Below are 16,385 nucleotides of genomic sequence, written 5' to 3' on the forward strand. Positions count from 1 at the left end.
AATCGTGTTTTTACCTAACACTGGGAAATAGCCGTGTTTCCCAGGGGGAAAGCCAGGAATGCCAGGAAACTTGAGCAACTGGGAAAAACAGACTCATGAGCTTAAAAACCTCATTTGCCCTAATTGTAAGCACTCGTTTTCATTGAAGGGAACCGGCTCTGCTCTGAGCTCCTGAGGACCCCAAGGGCCGGTGTGGGGCTGGGTGGGGTGGCAGGTTGGGATTCTCAGAACAGGGGCGGGGGTGAAGGTGCTGCCCAAGCGTACTGGGGGTCGGTGTGCGGGCAGCGGGCTGAGTGACAGTGCCCTAAAGGCAGTGAACCCTCAGGCCTGCAGCACACGGGTGAAGTCCTGGGGGTGTTCCGTGCGCTGCTGCAAGCCCAGGCCTCCGGCTCCTCCACAGTCCCTGCAGCCGCCGTACGTCTGTCCCCCGCGTCCCGGATCCAGCGCTCCCTGTGCCACGGTCACCAGCTCCTGTGGGCAGCTGCAGCCCCCGAGCTCGCTGATCCTTGCGCCGCAGCCGCCAACCCCACTGCAGATCCCGGTCCCCGTGCCACAGTCACCGGCTCCTGGGGTCCCGGGTCACTGTGCTTGGCTGGCCGCAGGGGCAGTGCGTGAAATACCACGAGTGCAACACCCCAGTATCGCTCCCTGGTGGTCTAGTGGTTAGGATTCGGCGCTCTCACCGCCGCGGCCCGGGTTCGATTCCCGGTCAGGGAAGTTTTGTTTTTGCCGCGCGCTCTCCCGCTTTTCCCCCTTCCTTCCCCGCCCCCTCCGTTCCCGTCGGGATCCCCCCGCGCGCTCACGGCGCTGCGGCGGGGGCGCGCGGGCGCGCGGCGGGGGCGCTGCGTGTCGGGGACGCGCATGCGCAGTGCGCCGGCGCCGCCCCCTCCCGTGGCCGGGTCCCGGTCGGTGTCTGGCGGCGGCGGCGGCACCGGCGCTGAGGACGGAGCGCGCGCGCCGCCGCGACCGGGCCCCGCGCGAGGCCCCGAGGAGCCGCCCCCGCCCCGCGGGGCCGCCCCCGCCCGCCCGGGGCTGTGCGGCCCCCGCCCGCCCGCCCGCGGGCCGCAGGTGAGCGCGGCGGGGCCGGGCCGCGGGCGGAGGCCAAGATGGAGCTGGTGGCGGTGGCGGTGGCGGTGGCGGAGGGGGGGTGCGGCGAGACGGGAGGACCGGGGAAAGGTGGGATGTGCCCGCCGGTATCTTCCTGCCCGCCGACATCTCCCTACCCGGCGGCATCGCCCGCCGAGCATCCCCGCCCCAGGAACCCCCCCCGGCCCGGGAGCCCCCCGCCCTGGTCCCCGGTGCCGGTGCGGCCCCCCCCCCCCCCCCCCACTCCTCGGAGCAGGGGGGAAGAACCCCGAACAAAAGGCCTGGAAGGTGAATTCCAAATGAAAGTCATCTCTGTGTGTGGGAGCCGTGAATCACTCTGGCTCGCTCCAGAAGCCGGGCTGATTTTCCCTTCCCTTTCCTTACATTATCCTGCTTAATTTTTATCGAAATAATCAGTAGCCGCTCGGCTGATGAGGTGCTTAATGAATGACGTACCAGCGGCGGGAAGCAAATCCAGCCTTTATAACGTGAAACTTGCAAAGGCAGCGTATTTCTGTTTATTCGTGCAGTGTCTTCTGGCTCTCAAATTAAGAATTCCAGTCAGGTAATTCTGGAGATACGGAATGCAACTGGACCGAACGGAGACAGCGGATTCCCTGATAGCGCCTCGCTCCTGCTTTTGTGCTGTATCAATACCTGCCTGTTCCACACCAGTGACACAAAGCCTTGAGTTTATTAGTGGAGAGTGGGCACTGATGGAGCCGGCGCTCCCCGGGGAGCAAGGTGAAGGCCATCCTCTCTGACATAAGAGGGAAAGCCAAAGGGTTGTATCTTTTCTAGGTTTGTTTTCATTCAGGGGTGTTAATTTTTGTGCACTGTGAGACATCGCTGTTGAGCTCTCTGTGCTGCGGTAAGGCTTCAAAAAAAAAAAAAAGGGCACAAATTTGGTACATCTCAGCCCGGTGTGAAATAATCTAATTCTCCTTGCTGATGTTTGCCTTGTGCCAGCTTATCATCAGGAAAGGGAAATGCTGTGTGTGTGCTTAAATACTGTGTTAGTTTGCTGCTTTTGAAGCAGAAACTTGCAGGCCGCAGTCACCCAGTGGCTGAGCAGTGGTGGTTCACCCATTTCTCTGGGTAAATTAAGCTCTCCAAAGTATGCAGAGCTGCAAGGATTTTCTTTGGAAATGCGTCAGGATTGGACCTATTTAAATTCTTGAATTGTAGCAGCCTCCTTGAAGTGGAATTTATTCTTTTGACTGCAATTTCATTAGAGGCGTTTTCAGCTTCTCAGGCATCTGTTGGTTTCAGGTTGCTTTAGGGTCAGTGTTTGCATTTTTGTTTGCTTTTGATAGAATATGATAGAATCCTAATCTGAATAAGGGATCCTGAGAAATAGATGCCAAATTAATTTGCTTTAATGAATTATCTCTAATAAATCAAGTATGCTATACCCTGGGAGGGGGAAAAGAAGGGAAACAGAAGCTGGAGTGGAAGAGAAATTGACATTAATATATAGAGTGTAAGATGAAAAGAAGTTTATTTTTATTGAGCAGCTTCCTGTGGTTTTCTCGCCATGCTCTAAGGGCTTTGGAGAAATTCGTCATGTTGCTGGCAGTGCAGAATCTGCTTTGTGGAGAACTCAGGCTTTGGAGATGGGATTTTCAGCCAAACAGCTTTTTGTAAGCATAAATAAATACTTCTCTCCCTCCCTCATTTATTTTGTCTTAGGAATTGTCTGCAGCATTTAAATGAAAGGGGAGATGCTGCAACATGGTCACGTTCCTCCTAAATTTTGGATGTATTGCATTGATAAATTGCAGGCTGGAGGCTCAAGTGGAAGATTCCCTTCCTTCCCAGAGTGGCTTTATGCTATATTTGACCATATTTTATCAGTGAGTGCCTGAAAAAAGTAATGTTTTGTAGCATGGTTTGTCTCCTTGTGTGGACCATAGTCCGTGTTGCTTATTCCCAGGAAGTATAAACACTGTTTCAGTCTTTCCCAGTGCCCAGGGATCCACCTCCTGCTCTGCTGGTAGCCTGTCCCAGTTTGCAGTGCCTTGTAGGCAGTTGATTTGGTTTGTGCCTGAGGTGGCACCATTGCTGACCTGGCTGCAGCAGGGAAGTTGCCCAGGGTGATTGCAGCCTGCCAGAGGCTTGTTTTGCAGCAGATGATGGGAATGGGGCTTGGAATGCAGCTGGGGTATGGACAAGCTTCTCACTGTGCCATGTGAAGGCATCCATGGAGTCAGTGAGGGAGTTTGGATCCTCCTACTTTAGGAAACATGGAGCAGTACCAGAGCATGACTTAAGAACTTTCATGCTGGAGGGAGTCCAGAGGAGGGCATGAAGATGCTCCCAGGGCTGGAGCAACTCTGCTATGGAGAGAGTTGGGGTTGTACAGCCCGGAGAAGAGAAGGTTCCAAGGAGACCTTAGAGCCCCTTCCAGTCCCTAAGTGACTCCAGCCCCTGGAGTGACAGGGCAAGGGAGAATGGCTTCACTGATAGAGGACAGGGTTAAATTGGATGCTAGGGAAGAATTCTTCCCTGTGAGGATGGAGAGGCCCTGGCACAGGTTGCCCAGAGAAGGGATGGCTGCTCCATCCCTGAAGTGTTCAAGGCCAGACTGGATTGGAGCAGCTTGGTCTTGTGGAAGGTGTCCCGGCCCATGGCAGGGGAGTGGAACTAAATGATCTGCAAGGTCTCTTCCAAACCAAAGCAGTCTGGGATTCCATGAGCCCAACAGCACAAGCATTGATGTTGAGATCCCTTGGCCTCACAGGTTCTGTGTTTGGCAAGTGGTTATCAGCACTGATGCTGTTATTCATTGTAGTTCCTCTCATGGTGAGCTTCAAGAAGGATTTTTGTCTGTTTTGAACAGTATGATAGGGAGTGTGAATGGAAACCTAATTGGATTACTTAAGAAATCTTATTTTAGGTTCAATATAAAACCTGCTGTTCTGACTCTATTTTTTGAATTTATGAATTCAGCTGGCAGAATATCCTCCCTGGGAAAGCAGGTACAACTGAAGGATGGAAGGGCCTTCAGCAAATCCTGTCTATCCTGTCAACCACTTGACTTAAAACAACAGTGCTGTAACTGCCTCTGATGTTTGCCATATTTCCCTTATTTATCAGTTTGCCAGTTTGTAATCTTTTTGTAAGTATTGTTAATGTTAATAACAGATCAAACTATTTTTCAGTATGTCTGGAAATGGGTTGCCAGAACTTTTCTGCAGAGCTTATACCCAGACTGAGCACTCCAGTACCTCCCCAGAGCATGCAAACTGGCATCTGCTGGCAACTTCACTTCTCCTGTCAAACCACAAACAGGGATAAATTTAAGGTAGTTTTAATACATTAACTGATTTCCCTCACAGTTTGCTCTTGAGCTGTGCGAGTCCTGTTTGCCTCTGCCTGGGAAGATGAGGATCTTCTGTTGCTCTCTGCTGGCCTGAGGAAAAGGATGTTTTCCAGGAGCAGGAGTGTGCTGCTTGGCAATCACTGGGGTTCTGTGAGGTGACCCCCACCTTCTCAGCAGATGGCACAGAGTCCTGCAGTGAGCCTGTCCCCTGTCTCAGGTGTGGCCACCTGGGCCTTGGGATAGTTGGGTCATGGCAGAATCCAGAGGGAGGGATGAGGAACATCACCAATGTGAAGGATTGCACTGTTTCTTTTCACCTGAAGAAGTTGTTTTCCAGGTGCTCTGATAATTGAAATAGTTTGAATTAAGCTGTACTGATGCTCTGTGGTGATGATGGTTGGTTAACCAGTGGCTGCTTTCAGTCTTGAAAGAAAGGAGTTTGAATATTGTGATATCTTAGGATTTCCTTAGCTCAGTTGAAATATTGTCTTAATCAATAAAAGAATACAAAGCACAGTTGCTGGAAAGTGCATGTTTTACCCTCAGAGGCACTTTGCTTCTTATTTCAGGCCATGCAAACTGATAGAAAGGCCTGTGTTCCAGAAGGTGCATCAAGATTGCTTATATGTTTTTAATAAAGTGATGGTAGCCAATAAAAAGGGTTAGCATTTTTTTCTGCATAGAATAGTTAATTCTAATTAGTGACATTAATTGTGGGGTTTTAATGTATTGTTGATACATTGTTTTTTTTTATTGGGAGAACATGAATAAGATTGTTTTATCATTTGTTAAAATTTCTTATGTCCTGGCAACTCCTCTAATTCCACTTATCTTTTATCTGCATTGCACTGAAATGTGCCTTTTTAAAGCCTTTTTCTGCCTCTTTCATTAATGGTGAAGTGTTTTCAGTGCCAGTGTGTTGTAGGGCCAAATTCAGTAAAATTTAAGTGCCTTTTTCCTCTGGGTGCAAGTTTCTCATCTTCTTGTGCAAGTATTGAAAAGAGAAAATTGAAGGTTTGTGGTGCACAGGGGTGCAAACAGAACGAGTCCTCTAGGCCTGAGTTAAATTAGCAGCTGCCATCTCCTCTTCCATAATCTGCTCAAGGGGTTTGTAAATGAGAATAGTTTCTCAATGAAAGATTGGGGCTCTTTATTTGTTTGTTTGTTTGTTTGGTTTTTTTCTTAAATATACTTCAGTGTCATCATCTAAACTTTGTTGGGCAAATGGTTGAAGAAACAAAAAACCCGGTGGCATTTGGTTACCTGTTAACAAAGCATTGCTAAGGAACCTTTTTTTCTGTTTTCTGACATAAGTCTGCATTCATTAACTGGTATTTTTGTGGTGATGGCTTCTGACCAAGGAATGATGCAAGTAAACAGTTCAGTGGATCTGGTTGCAATGACAGGCAGTATCTAAGACCAGTGACAGAAAAGCACAAACCAGGGATCCACCAGCACCCCACATTTTCCCCTCCTGCCTTCAGGGCTTCCTCTTCCCTCTGAGAATATTTATTTATATATCTGAGCACTTACACCATCCTGCTTCTGCTTTGGTCACAGGGAACTTCACAGCCCTTCCTTGGTTTCATCTGGGTCTTACTAAAGTTGTGTTTGGTGTCAGGAATTCTGGAACCTTTGTGACTTTTAAAGAACAATCTGTAGAAAAAGTGAATGCACAGATTGCTCATGTTTTGCAGTGGGGACAGGAGAAGCCCAGAGTTCTCTGATGTCATTACAGTGACCTATTATGCAGTTGCAAAAAGCAGAAACTCACAGAGGTCTTCTCTTTGCATTTCTCCTTTTATGTCTTTAATTTTTTGGCTGTACTTCAAATGAAAATATTCTTTTCCATTCCATCTGCCATTATTTATTTTATATCTTAGCAGGTTTTTCTGTTGCTGTGCAGTGTTATTTATATAGGCCTTTGACTGGGTCAGTTGTCAGAGAATTTTCTTTACATATCTGCTTCTCACGTCTTGAGGATTTAGGAACATTTACTGGAATGTCCCTAAGTGGACATTTACATAATTAGGTTTAAAGCTGCTTGTGGAGATGAGAGGGACTTGGGATCCAAACTCCAGATGTTGTGGGCAGTTTCTAATGGTAATATCTGCCATAATCTTGAATGTGCCAGGTGCAGGAAATTCCTTCTACCAAGGCTAGGCCCCACCAAATGAGACATTTGTAATTTCAGGTTGCTTCCGGAGTTTCCTGAGGGTAAGCAATTAAGAGTTTGTTGTTGAAAATATTTTAAGTAATGTCTTAATTTTTCTCTGTAGTTCAAAGGTCATCATGGAAGCTGATGCTCTTGCTTCTGATAGTTAGAAGTACAGGAAGGGGAATGAGCAGACTGCAGTGTGCCTTTGGGAGACATGTGACATTGTGATAAAAGCAGGTGGAAGGGGAATAAAATTAATAAGTGTACATGTGCTTTCACAAAGGCCATATGGGATCCCTGTGAAATCATCTGGACAGGGAACTGAAGCAGTGCTGGGTTTGGTATTTTTTTTTTCAGATCTGCTCCAGTCCACATCCACCAGGGACTGGAATTATCCCAAAGCAGTTCCAGGTCAGACTGATGACAGCTTTCATCTGACACATTGGACCCATCTGATAGACCTCACCTGACTTGATCCATGTGGCATTTTGGGCAGGGGCCCTTGGTGGGTATGGTGAGCTGGGGAAGAGGTTTGGAGTGGAGTGGTTGGTGGGACCTTGGCTGGAGGTCCTGGATCCTACACTCTTCCCAGCACTCCCTGGCATCTCCTCACCTGCTGTTCTTGAGGAGGAAGGAAGGGACCACGAAATCCACTGAAATCTGAGGTGACCTGTTTCTGGGAAGCTATAACCAGAAATATTCCTGTTTTAAATTGAATTTAAAAGCCAGATTCAGTTACTGTTCAGAGCAGTGAATAGATTTAAGTTCCAGGTTCATTCTGAGCTGCTGTTCTTTGAGAACTTGAGGAATATTTTCCTAACAACCTCTGTTGCACAGGACTCTGTGTTCTCCACATGTACAATTCTGAGGTGTATCTTGGAGTTCTTCTGGTCTGAATAGTGAAGGAAAAATAGGGTCTGAAGCATGTCTTTTCTTTAGAAAACTTATTTTATCATTTTGGTGTTTGGTTTGGCAAATCACTGGTCAGTCAGTCCTTCTTCTGAAGGCTGTCATGGTATTGCTGGGAAATAATATTCTTGCTTGGAGTAGACCATTTTTATCACAGGGCAAAATAAATGCATGTTCCATAGAAGTGTTTTTGTCTGGACAGTAACTAGTGAAAATATTTATTTTCCTTAATGAAGTCTCACTTTTTCTTTTCCTACAAAGTTCCTGATTTCCACACTCTCTCACTTCATTCTTGTTGCACTTCTAAATTGGCACAGCATTTGCTCTTCACAATTGACTTGGGAAAACCAGGCAGTCAGAATTAATCAGAAGGTGTTTGGAAGGTGCACAGGGTAATTTCCCAAGCCTACCTTACTGTTTCCCTGAGTGCTTTGGATAACAGGGCCAGCAGCCAACATGACTTTGGTATCGGGCCTGGCATGGAATATACGTTGTGTGCAACATCCTGGATGATGAAAACCCAGCATCTCTGTGCTCATCCTGTAATGCACAGCTCCTTACCCTGGTTTCCTGCAGCTTATCTAAAAACCACATTTCTTCCTGTGACTTGTTTTTTTGATGTTTTCCATGTAAAGGCCAGGGAGTCCTTCTTGCTGTTAAAAAGTAGCTGTGATTTCACTCTTCTTGCTGTTTTGGGGCTGTTTAAATGTGTAGATGTATGAAATGTTATTTTTAAATAACCCTGAATGAGGGAAGGTGCTATTTTACAACTAATTTTGTTTTTGTTAAGGATCTCCAGGAGGACATACCCTTGGTTTGGGGAATACATGTAGGAATGACCCTGGTTTAACATTGTACTGATGGCATCTCATCAGGGGTACAGGCAGAGTGAGGAGACATCTGTCACGCTCCAATGTTAATGAAAATCAGAGGGAGGAATAAAAACATCAGTCAAAAACTATGCATAGGGTTTTCTGACTTTATTATCAGTTATTTAGGTGGAAAAAAGACTAAATGTGATAATTCTATTCTTTGTGCTGAAACTGAAAGGCCTTGGGAATGGCCTTGGATTAAGTGATTAAATTATGTCTCTATATAAATGATGTCACTATTATGTATAATAGTGGCCTTTTGGTTCTAAGCCCTCTGAAATGTGACTCCTGTCTGAAAACCTAGTGTATAAAATTTACATGTGTTCTAATTCTTGCCCAATTACAGTGTTAGAAAACTCAATTACAAATAAAGTCTGGACATGGTTTTTCCTGAAGTGTCAGGATTTCAGCCTAAGTCTGTGGTCTGAAATACAAGCTGTGTCTTTGCTTATTAAATCACCAGTGAGTTAGTGGGAAAATCAGTAGGACAAATACATTGTTTATTGCCCTATTATTTCTGAATTATGGACTGGCTTTTTTTTTTTTTTTTCTTTTTAAGCAGCCATGAAATACTGTTGTTAGACTGAGTGGTGGAACTGAGGACATCCTTCATCAGGCAGTCTGCAGATTAAATGTATGCAGAGTGAGAGAACAGGGGAAATAAATATCATTATGGTTTGTGGGGGAGTAGTATAAAATAAATCTTTTTGTTGGTGAAACCACACTGTATGGTTAGAAAATACCAAAGAGTTTGTCTCCTGTAAAAGAATGCCACTTTGAATTAAAGCTGGTTTTAATCCAGCCCTGTGATTTGTTTGGGTATTTGTAGCTGAAAGAGCTGACTCCATCATGCAGGGGGTGTACTGGGTGTCATTCTGGGGATATTATAAGAATATTGTGACATTAGCATTGTATTCATAGGGATAAATTTGGGATCACTAGGGAATAAATGTATTCTCTACCTCAAGGTGCTTTCTTCTGTGATTTACTGTGTGTTTGCCCCTTGACATATGCTCTGGTTTAATTTGCCTGAGAAGAAACACAAATATTTGCAGTGAAGGCATCACCTCTGGCATCACTCAGCCTTCAAAAGGAATTTGATTGTATTTTCCTACCAAAACAACAAATAGAAGTTTTGAGTAATACAAGTTGTGCTGGTCAATTCAGATTTTATTGTGGAATTCTGTGGTTTTAAGCCCTTTCATGCTTCTGAATGTCCACGTGCTGGGGATTTGGATGGGGCAGGTATGAAACTCATCTCATTGTGGCTTTTAGACCATTTTCTGTAACACCTGACACCACCCAGAGGGGAGAGATCTGTGGCATGAAGTGAAGAATGTCTTCCATTACATATATATCTATATATTTCTATATCCTGGAGATACTCTCTGGGGGTATTGGTTTGTTTGGGTTTGTACTCACCCCTCCCAGTCATCAGAGGGGTTTTACCTACAGCCTGTGCCCCACTTCTAATCAGAGCACCCCTTACTCCTGGTGTTGTTTTATTTGTTTTGTTTTTATTTGGGTTTTTTGTTGTTTTTTCAAGCCTAAAATATCTTTTACAACACCAATTGCTCAGTTTCTGTGAGGAAGTGAAATAATCAAATACTCTCTTCCCCACCCTCCACAAAAACTGGGGAAATCCAGTTAAGCAATTAGGAGAAGTGAGGATCTTTAGATATGCTTAATTTTTTAACTTTGAAGAAGAAATAATCTCTGGAACTAAAGCCTTTGGAACTTAACTGAGTGGATACATGTGCTGCTTGAATAATTATACTTCACCTTAGGCTGGAGGACCTGATTGGCTACAAGAGGTAAAAGTAAATGGGAGAGAGGGGAAGTTTACTTTCTGCCTGTATTATTAAATAAATAAGCTTAATTTTTAGAATAAAACCCAATATCCTGTGAAATAGGCTCTGACAGAGGCAGTGACGTTGGGTTCCTGGTAATCACATAAAGGCATTTTGGTTTTTCTGTTCCTGAGCTGGCTGCGTGGTTGTTTCTGGAAAATATAAAATCTTTGTAAGTTCTGCTGTTCAATTCTGATAAATCTGCCTTTTTATTCATAACTTAAGTGGAAGATTTGTGTGCTTGGTGGGAGACAACCATTAAAGAGCAGAGATTAATAATCTGAAAATAGGTGAAGTTTCTGAAAAAGGAAGCACCAGAGTGGATCCTTTCAGATCAGGGTGAAGATACGAGTATTGCCTTCAGTTGTTGCTATAAGCTCGTCTTCCTTTTTGCTTAGGAAGACAATAAAGTCTTCATTTCAAAGTCTTTAACAAAAACTGCTCATGATTGAAACTGCCAGGAGTGTTTATAGTGTTTATTTGATGACAAAGCAATTCTAACACCAAATCAGGTGTAAAATAATTTTGGTATATGTTTTGCAGATTGTAAGGCTATACTTTTACACTATTTAAATGGTGTGTATGGGCAAACCCTCATTTACCTTTTCATCTGCCTCACAATTGGTAGGAAAAGAAAATAGGAATAAACTTATTTTCCTTCCATCTTTTACTTCTGTCCATGAGCACAGAGAGGAACCACCTTCCCTGCCCTTCCAAGTTAATTTTGGATAAATCTTTTTCTTGCTGTTTGCCAACCAAGTTGTAATTTGAAAGATGTGTTCCTTTTGTGTCTCAAACTGCTGATTTGGCTTTTTTTTGCTGTTCTTTGTAACCTTACTTTGTTCATTCTTTTTGACCAGGCAAAAGCCTCCTGTGCAGTAAAAAAGGGGCTGCTTGGATCAACGTTGTCTCCTTAAATTCTCTTTCTGTAACAGTCTGTTAAGGGATTCATGTTTTGACAACTGATGTGATTTTCTCAACCTTTTCTTACACAAGACAATAGACTTCTTTTTTTCTTCCTATTTAAAAGCCTTTAGTTGTCATACCTACAGGTGTGACATAATAGTGTAAATCTCATTTACCCATCTGTTCCAAGAGTTCTTTTATATTTTAAAGGTTAGGCTATATCGATATAGTCATTAACAATATAAGGTTTTTTATTAATCTAGTTTATACAACCCACTTGGCAGAAATGGGGCTTTATGTCTTTGAAGAAGTTGAAGATATTTCTTCAGAAAAGTGACATCAGCATCACTCATCACAGCAGGGAATGTTGTGGGTTGGCTGATTTGTTCTAGTGAACTTGCAGTGAGTAGTCACAGTGATTCAAAAACTATTAATAGGGAGGAAAAATTAAGAGTAATAATGAACAAAGGAAACACATCTGCTGATTTTTCAGAGATTTTTAACTAACTGAGTAAGCAGATGTGGTTTTTTTATAGCCATGTGCAGTTTGTGATGCTTGCACTCTGCACATAAAATACTGTGATGTCATAAACAATAATTCAATATTGCTGAGAGATTAAATAGGAGCAATGAAATCCTAAGTAGGGAATCCACTAACCCCACCCCCCAGGTTTTTAAAGTAATTATTTTAATTGAGGAGAGAGGATAGAAAATGCAAATCCAATACTTCATATTTTCTCCCCTAATATGGAAAACTTTCTTTGGTAGGTTTGAGTCTCACTCTTGTGTAGGGGAAAAGGTCACAAGTCTTTATAACAGGTTGGTCAATCAGACTTAAATGGTTACATTTTAATCTGCTAAGCTCATTAGAGAAACAACACTGTGTCGCTGTAGTTAAGTTTGTCACAAGTTTCAGTGTAACCTCTATTGCAGTCAGCAGTGCTGGATGTTACAGCATTTCAGACTTGAATTTAGCAGAAAAATGGTATTGCTCCAGATTTCAATTATTTTAAAGCTGTGTGTTTCTATTCTTTTAAAGAACTCAAGAGAATTTAATGAAGCTTTTAGTGTCACAATCTTTCAGTGTCAGAGACCTGTCCTCTGTTCCCAAGGCAGCTGGATTTGGACACAGTAAAGTTCTTTTTTTTTCCAGGAGATGTATGCATTTACATTAATTCCCTGGATATTCAGCTTTTCATCAGGGCTTATATGTTAAAACAGAATGTTTTTATGGATATGAGATTTCTCACATGATCTTTATCATAAGGTAACAAACTGAATAGCAAAATTCAGCTGAAAGGCTTTTGTGCTGTGATATAAAAAATTTAAGCAATGCCAAAACACACTCTTGGATGCTTTAATGAAATATAAAATGTTAGTGCTCTGATTAATAGGTTAAAAATATTTATTTAAAGACAGCTACAGGGCAAAGAAAAGTGCTTTAAAATAGTAGTGGTCTTCTGTAGGCACTTGTTAGCCAGATTGCTTTCCCTTCAGCTGTTTCACATTGTTTTTCCAGCAATGATTCATTTTGCAAGTCATGTAGGCAAGAAGGGATGTGAAAATAAAGACTTTGGAGTTTCTATTTTGTACATTGATTTAATTTATTTTATTTACCTTATTTGCAGCCTTATTTCTTTAAATGCTTCCTAACTGTGATACAGCTCCTGTACATGGTGGAGATGGATTATGAAGCCATGTATGCTGAAGATAATTCCCCCTTTCTGGTAACAACATATGGAGCAGGATGGGGACAATTCTGTCAGTAGAATTATTCAGTAAAAAGGGTTCTCCTGCAGCTCTCAGTGGAGGTTTGAGTTCTCAAGAAACACACATGCTTTTTTGTCCAGTAGACCTGAGAACATGTGTGGTTTCTGGAAGGAGAAGGCAGTATCTGTCTCTTGGTTAGAGGAAGAAAGGGTGCTGAGCAGATTTATGGTTCCAGTATATGGGGAAGATACAACAGTACATAAACTGGATTCAAATTTGCAGGAGAAATAAGGCTGGAAGAGCTGGTTTTGCTGTGAGCAAAATGGTTGCAAGACCATGCAACATCCCCAAGCAAATTTCTTCCTCAATGTTACAAAATTTACCACAGTTTTAATGTGTTACTGAATTCAGTTTGCATTCATGTAGCTTTGCTTGTTTTTATCTTCATCATTCTTTAATCTTTTTTTTCTTCTAATTTTCATACTAATTTCTTCAGCAGTTATATATTCCTCTCCCCAGACTTCCTCCTTTCTCGTGTGTGTTGTTGAACCTGGTATCTTGCTGATGTAGATTTTGAACACTTCTGTTCCTTTTCCAGCATCTGTCCTTTCATCTTCTCTGCTTTTGTTTGGATTGTGAATATCATGTAATAAGGAGGGGAGATATTTACAAGTAATTACAAGATGGGTATTATGTAGAGCTCTGGGTCAGTGGATCTGGCCTGCTGAATAATGAGATTGGATGGGGAGATCAAAACATTCCTCAGTCACTAAATTGGAATTGCCAGTTGCAACAGAAGCTGAGGGAGCAAACCCCTGGGAGGTGCTGGGCTGGCTCAGTGCTGCCAGGGAGGATGCACTGGGGAAGGGAGGATGCGAAGTACCTGGCAGGGGTTTCTCATGTACTTTGATTTTTACAAGAAGCAGTTTCCTTGGGAATTTATTTTTGTCTTGTTTGGTTATTTTCAGCTGTAAATCAGGCTGCCTGCTCTTAATGAAACTTGGTATTGGCATAGCTGTGAGACTGAAGGAAATGCTGCTGCTTGCATGCAGATTAAGACACTTGACTGTGTATTTGGAGTCTCTTCATGGCTGGTTATTATATATATAAGTGCTGTAAAAAATACTAACTTTTCTGCTGATGGAGTTTTGATGAGGCCTGGGCCAGGATCTTATATTTGGACCTTCTACCCACACATCATAGTATGATATTTACATCATTATATGCCCAGTTCTGACCTTAGCAGGATAGCTCATTTTTTTCAAAGTACATTTGTCTCCAAATTACATTTGGACCTTGCTTTTTTCCCCTGTTCTACTCATATTATTTCCATAAATTGAACATAGTTTGACTGTCAGCATACTTGGATCTGGGCTTGCTGTCTGAAACAGAATGAGTGGCACAATTAGAGGTGGTCTTCCTCTGGGTAGGGAGCCATAATTCTGGTTGCCAACATCATTAACAATCTGCAGCTTTCTGTAAATGCTTAAATAATGTTCTTGTGGATTATTTTTAATGAAGAAAGTTGTGGGCAGAGAACCTGGGAGCTTCTATAGCTTCACAGAATAGGACATTTTTCCCTGGGGAGTTAGTCCACCCTCTAGTATTGCACAGGCTCTGAGTAGGAAAGTTTAACTCCCTGCCTATCATTATTCAGGAAAAGTCCTTTGCTGGTTCCTATCAAAGGAACTAAACAGATCCATTAACAATAAGCTGATTATTGAGTTGTTGGTTGGTTCATTCATACCCACTTAGGGATGTGTTGCTGGATCAAGCAGCTTCTTACAGATGGCACCAAGCAACTGCTGTGGGCAGCAATGCCAGCAGCTGCCTGGGTGTATTCCCAACATCTCTGTTTGCCATGCTGGAACCTTCCAGCCCATGAAAGGCCTAATTATTAATTCAATGAGGAGTTTATTTCTCAAGTGCATTCAGAGCTTGTTCTCTGAAAGCTGTTGAAAGGATTTGTATGACAATAAAGTGATGATTTGCCAGGTAAAAGCTGCTCTGAAGTTCTGCTCACGAGTTTTATTGTTCAGTCATCTAATGCATAAATGACTTTGTGATTGGTAATGTGGGTTAGATGTGTCCTGGACCTGCTTAATCAGAAAGGTATTTTAATCTGTTGCAGTGAGTTTCCCTGATTTTTTCTGTAGCACCATGTAGCATTTCCTAGGCTGCACTTTGCTCTGTTATTTCCATGGGATGACAGATCTGGAGCCTTGACTGCTGAAAGACCAAGTGTGTGCTGCTGGGTCATCTCAGGTTTTCTCCCTCCTTGTACACCAAAATGAGACTGCTTTTCATCTTCTTCAGGATGAGGGAATCCAAACTGGATGACACTGTGGTTTCTTGATGGAAATCTGTCCTGGCAAGAGGAGCTGGTGCTGCTCCCCAGAGCAGGCTGTGCCTGCTGCTCCGGTGCCAGAGCTTGGGGTCTGCTGTGTGGGCTAAGCTGCTTTACAGTCTCTAACAGCACAACAGATTACCAAGACTTGAAAAACATGCTTCCTGTGTTCTCAGTACATATATTCACAAAGGCCTAAGTTGAAAAAGTCCAAAGTCTTAAACAGATAATGGTTATTAGAGTTTCCATGCAGTTGGGTAGGTGTGTGTCTTTCCCATGATAAAGTTGGGGAAAAGAGACTGAAGCTCTGGTTCAAACCATAGAGGCCTTGACTCCATGTTTTTAAATATTTGTAATTTATTTCGACAGTTTATCAATTCTAAAGACAAGTATTTATGTTGTGGGGACTTATTTTGTACTTGTGGTACAAATATTTGTAAAATATTCTGTGTTTTTACTGTCCAGTAATGTGAAGGTAATTTATCAATGAATCTTCAACTTCAGAATTGGTGAACAACTAATTTGCTTTTGTTTTGTCTTTAGGAGAATCATTTTTAGAAGTGTGTGAAGATTGCTATCACTTACCTTAGAATATTCAAAATAGACACCAGGTGAGTTCTGGATTTTATTATTTCTTGTATCTCATTTAAATGCAAAATATTGCTGAGGAAACAAAGTTGCCTACAAAAATCTCTTACTACCTCAGGAAGCCAAGGCTAAAACACCTCCTTTGTGGTGACACAATCTTGTGTATGCTTCTCTTGTCTCCCCTTTAAATTTTTTTTTCTCCCTTGAAAAATACCAGATTGTCAGGACAGCTCTAAGTGACTCTGAGACAGATGGACAGGATGTGGAGGCCAGTGGTGCTTTTTCCTTTCTGTGACAAATCAATATTTACTGAAGTGCTTTCAGGCTTGGTGTTTCTATTTAGACTTTTACTGATAAATACTGGTTGGGATAGAATAATTCAATTTTAGATTAACACCTGTAGTTAATTTTCTGCACTGGAAATCTTTGCAAAGCTGGAATCTTAGCTTTAACCAGCATTATATTTTACCACTTAGCAGCAATTCTTTGTGGAATCCAAATCTTTCCTAAAATACTCAAGTGCTTCCTAAAGTCGTATAATAAAGTATCAATTAGACACTATTTTTGTAAGAGCTGGCAAAACATCATTTCCAAGCTGGACCATTTAATAATCTTTTAATATGCTCTTAAAACT

General features: G+C 42.7%; 1 protein-coding gene and 1 non-coding gene across 4 annotated transcripts in view; both read left to right on the plus strand.

The window, feature by feature from the left end:
• The first annotated feature begins 645 nt into the window (after positions 1-645).
• TRNAE-CUC (transfer RNA glutamic acid (anticodon CUC)) lies at positions 646-717 on the plus strand. The gene has a single exon. It is a non-coding gene; the product is annotated as a tRNA-Glu (tRNA).
• A 269-nt stretch (positions 718-986) lies between these two features.
• Positions 987-16,385, plus strand: part of DNAJC5 (DnaJ heat shock protein family (Hsp40) member C5) — a 30,824-nt gene continuing 15,425 nt past the window's right edge. Inside the window, exons 1-4 of one of the 3 annotated variants that reach the window (XM_053958505.1) lie at positions 1,646-1,830; positions 2,634-2,729; positions 4,251-4,393; positions 15,707-15,774. The gene's annotated coding sequence lies outside the window, so the exon portion shown is untranslated. Of the gene's footprint in view, positions 1,069-1,645; positions 1,831-2,633; positions 2,730-4,250; positions 4,394-8,896; positions 8,985-15,706; positions 15,775-16,385 lie in introns of those variants that run through there. The other 2 variants (XM_053958504.1, XM_053958506.1) reach the window with 2 other exon arrangements.

This window comes from Vidua chalybeata, chromosome 17, assembly GCF_026979565.1.
Source record: "Vidua chalybeata isolate OUT-0048 chromosome 17, bVidCha1 merged haplotype, whole genome shotgun sequence".
In the NCBI taxonomy this organism is placed as follows: Eukaryota; Metazoa; Chordata; class Aves; order Passeriformes; family Viduidae; genus Vidua; species Vidua chalybeata.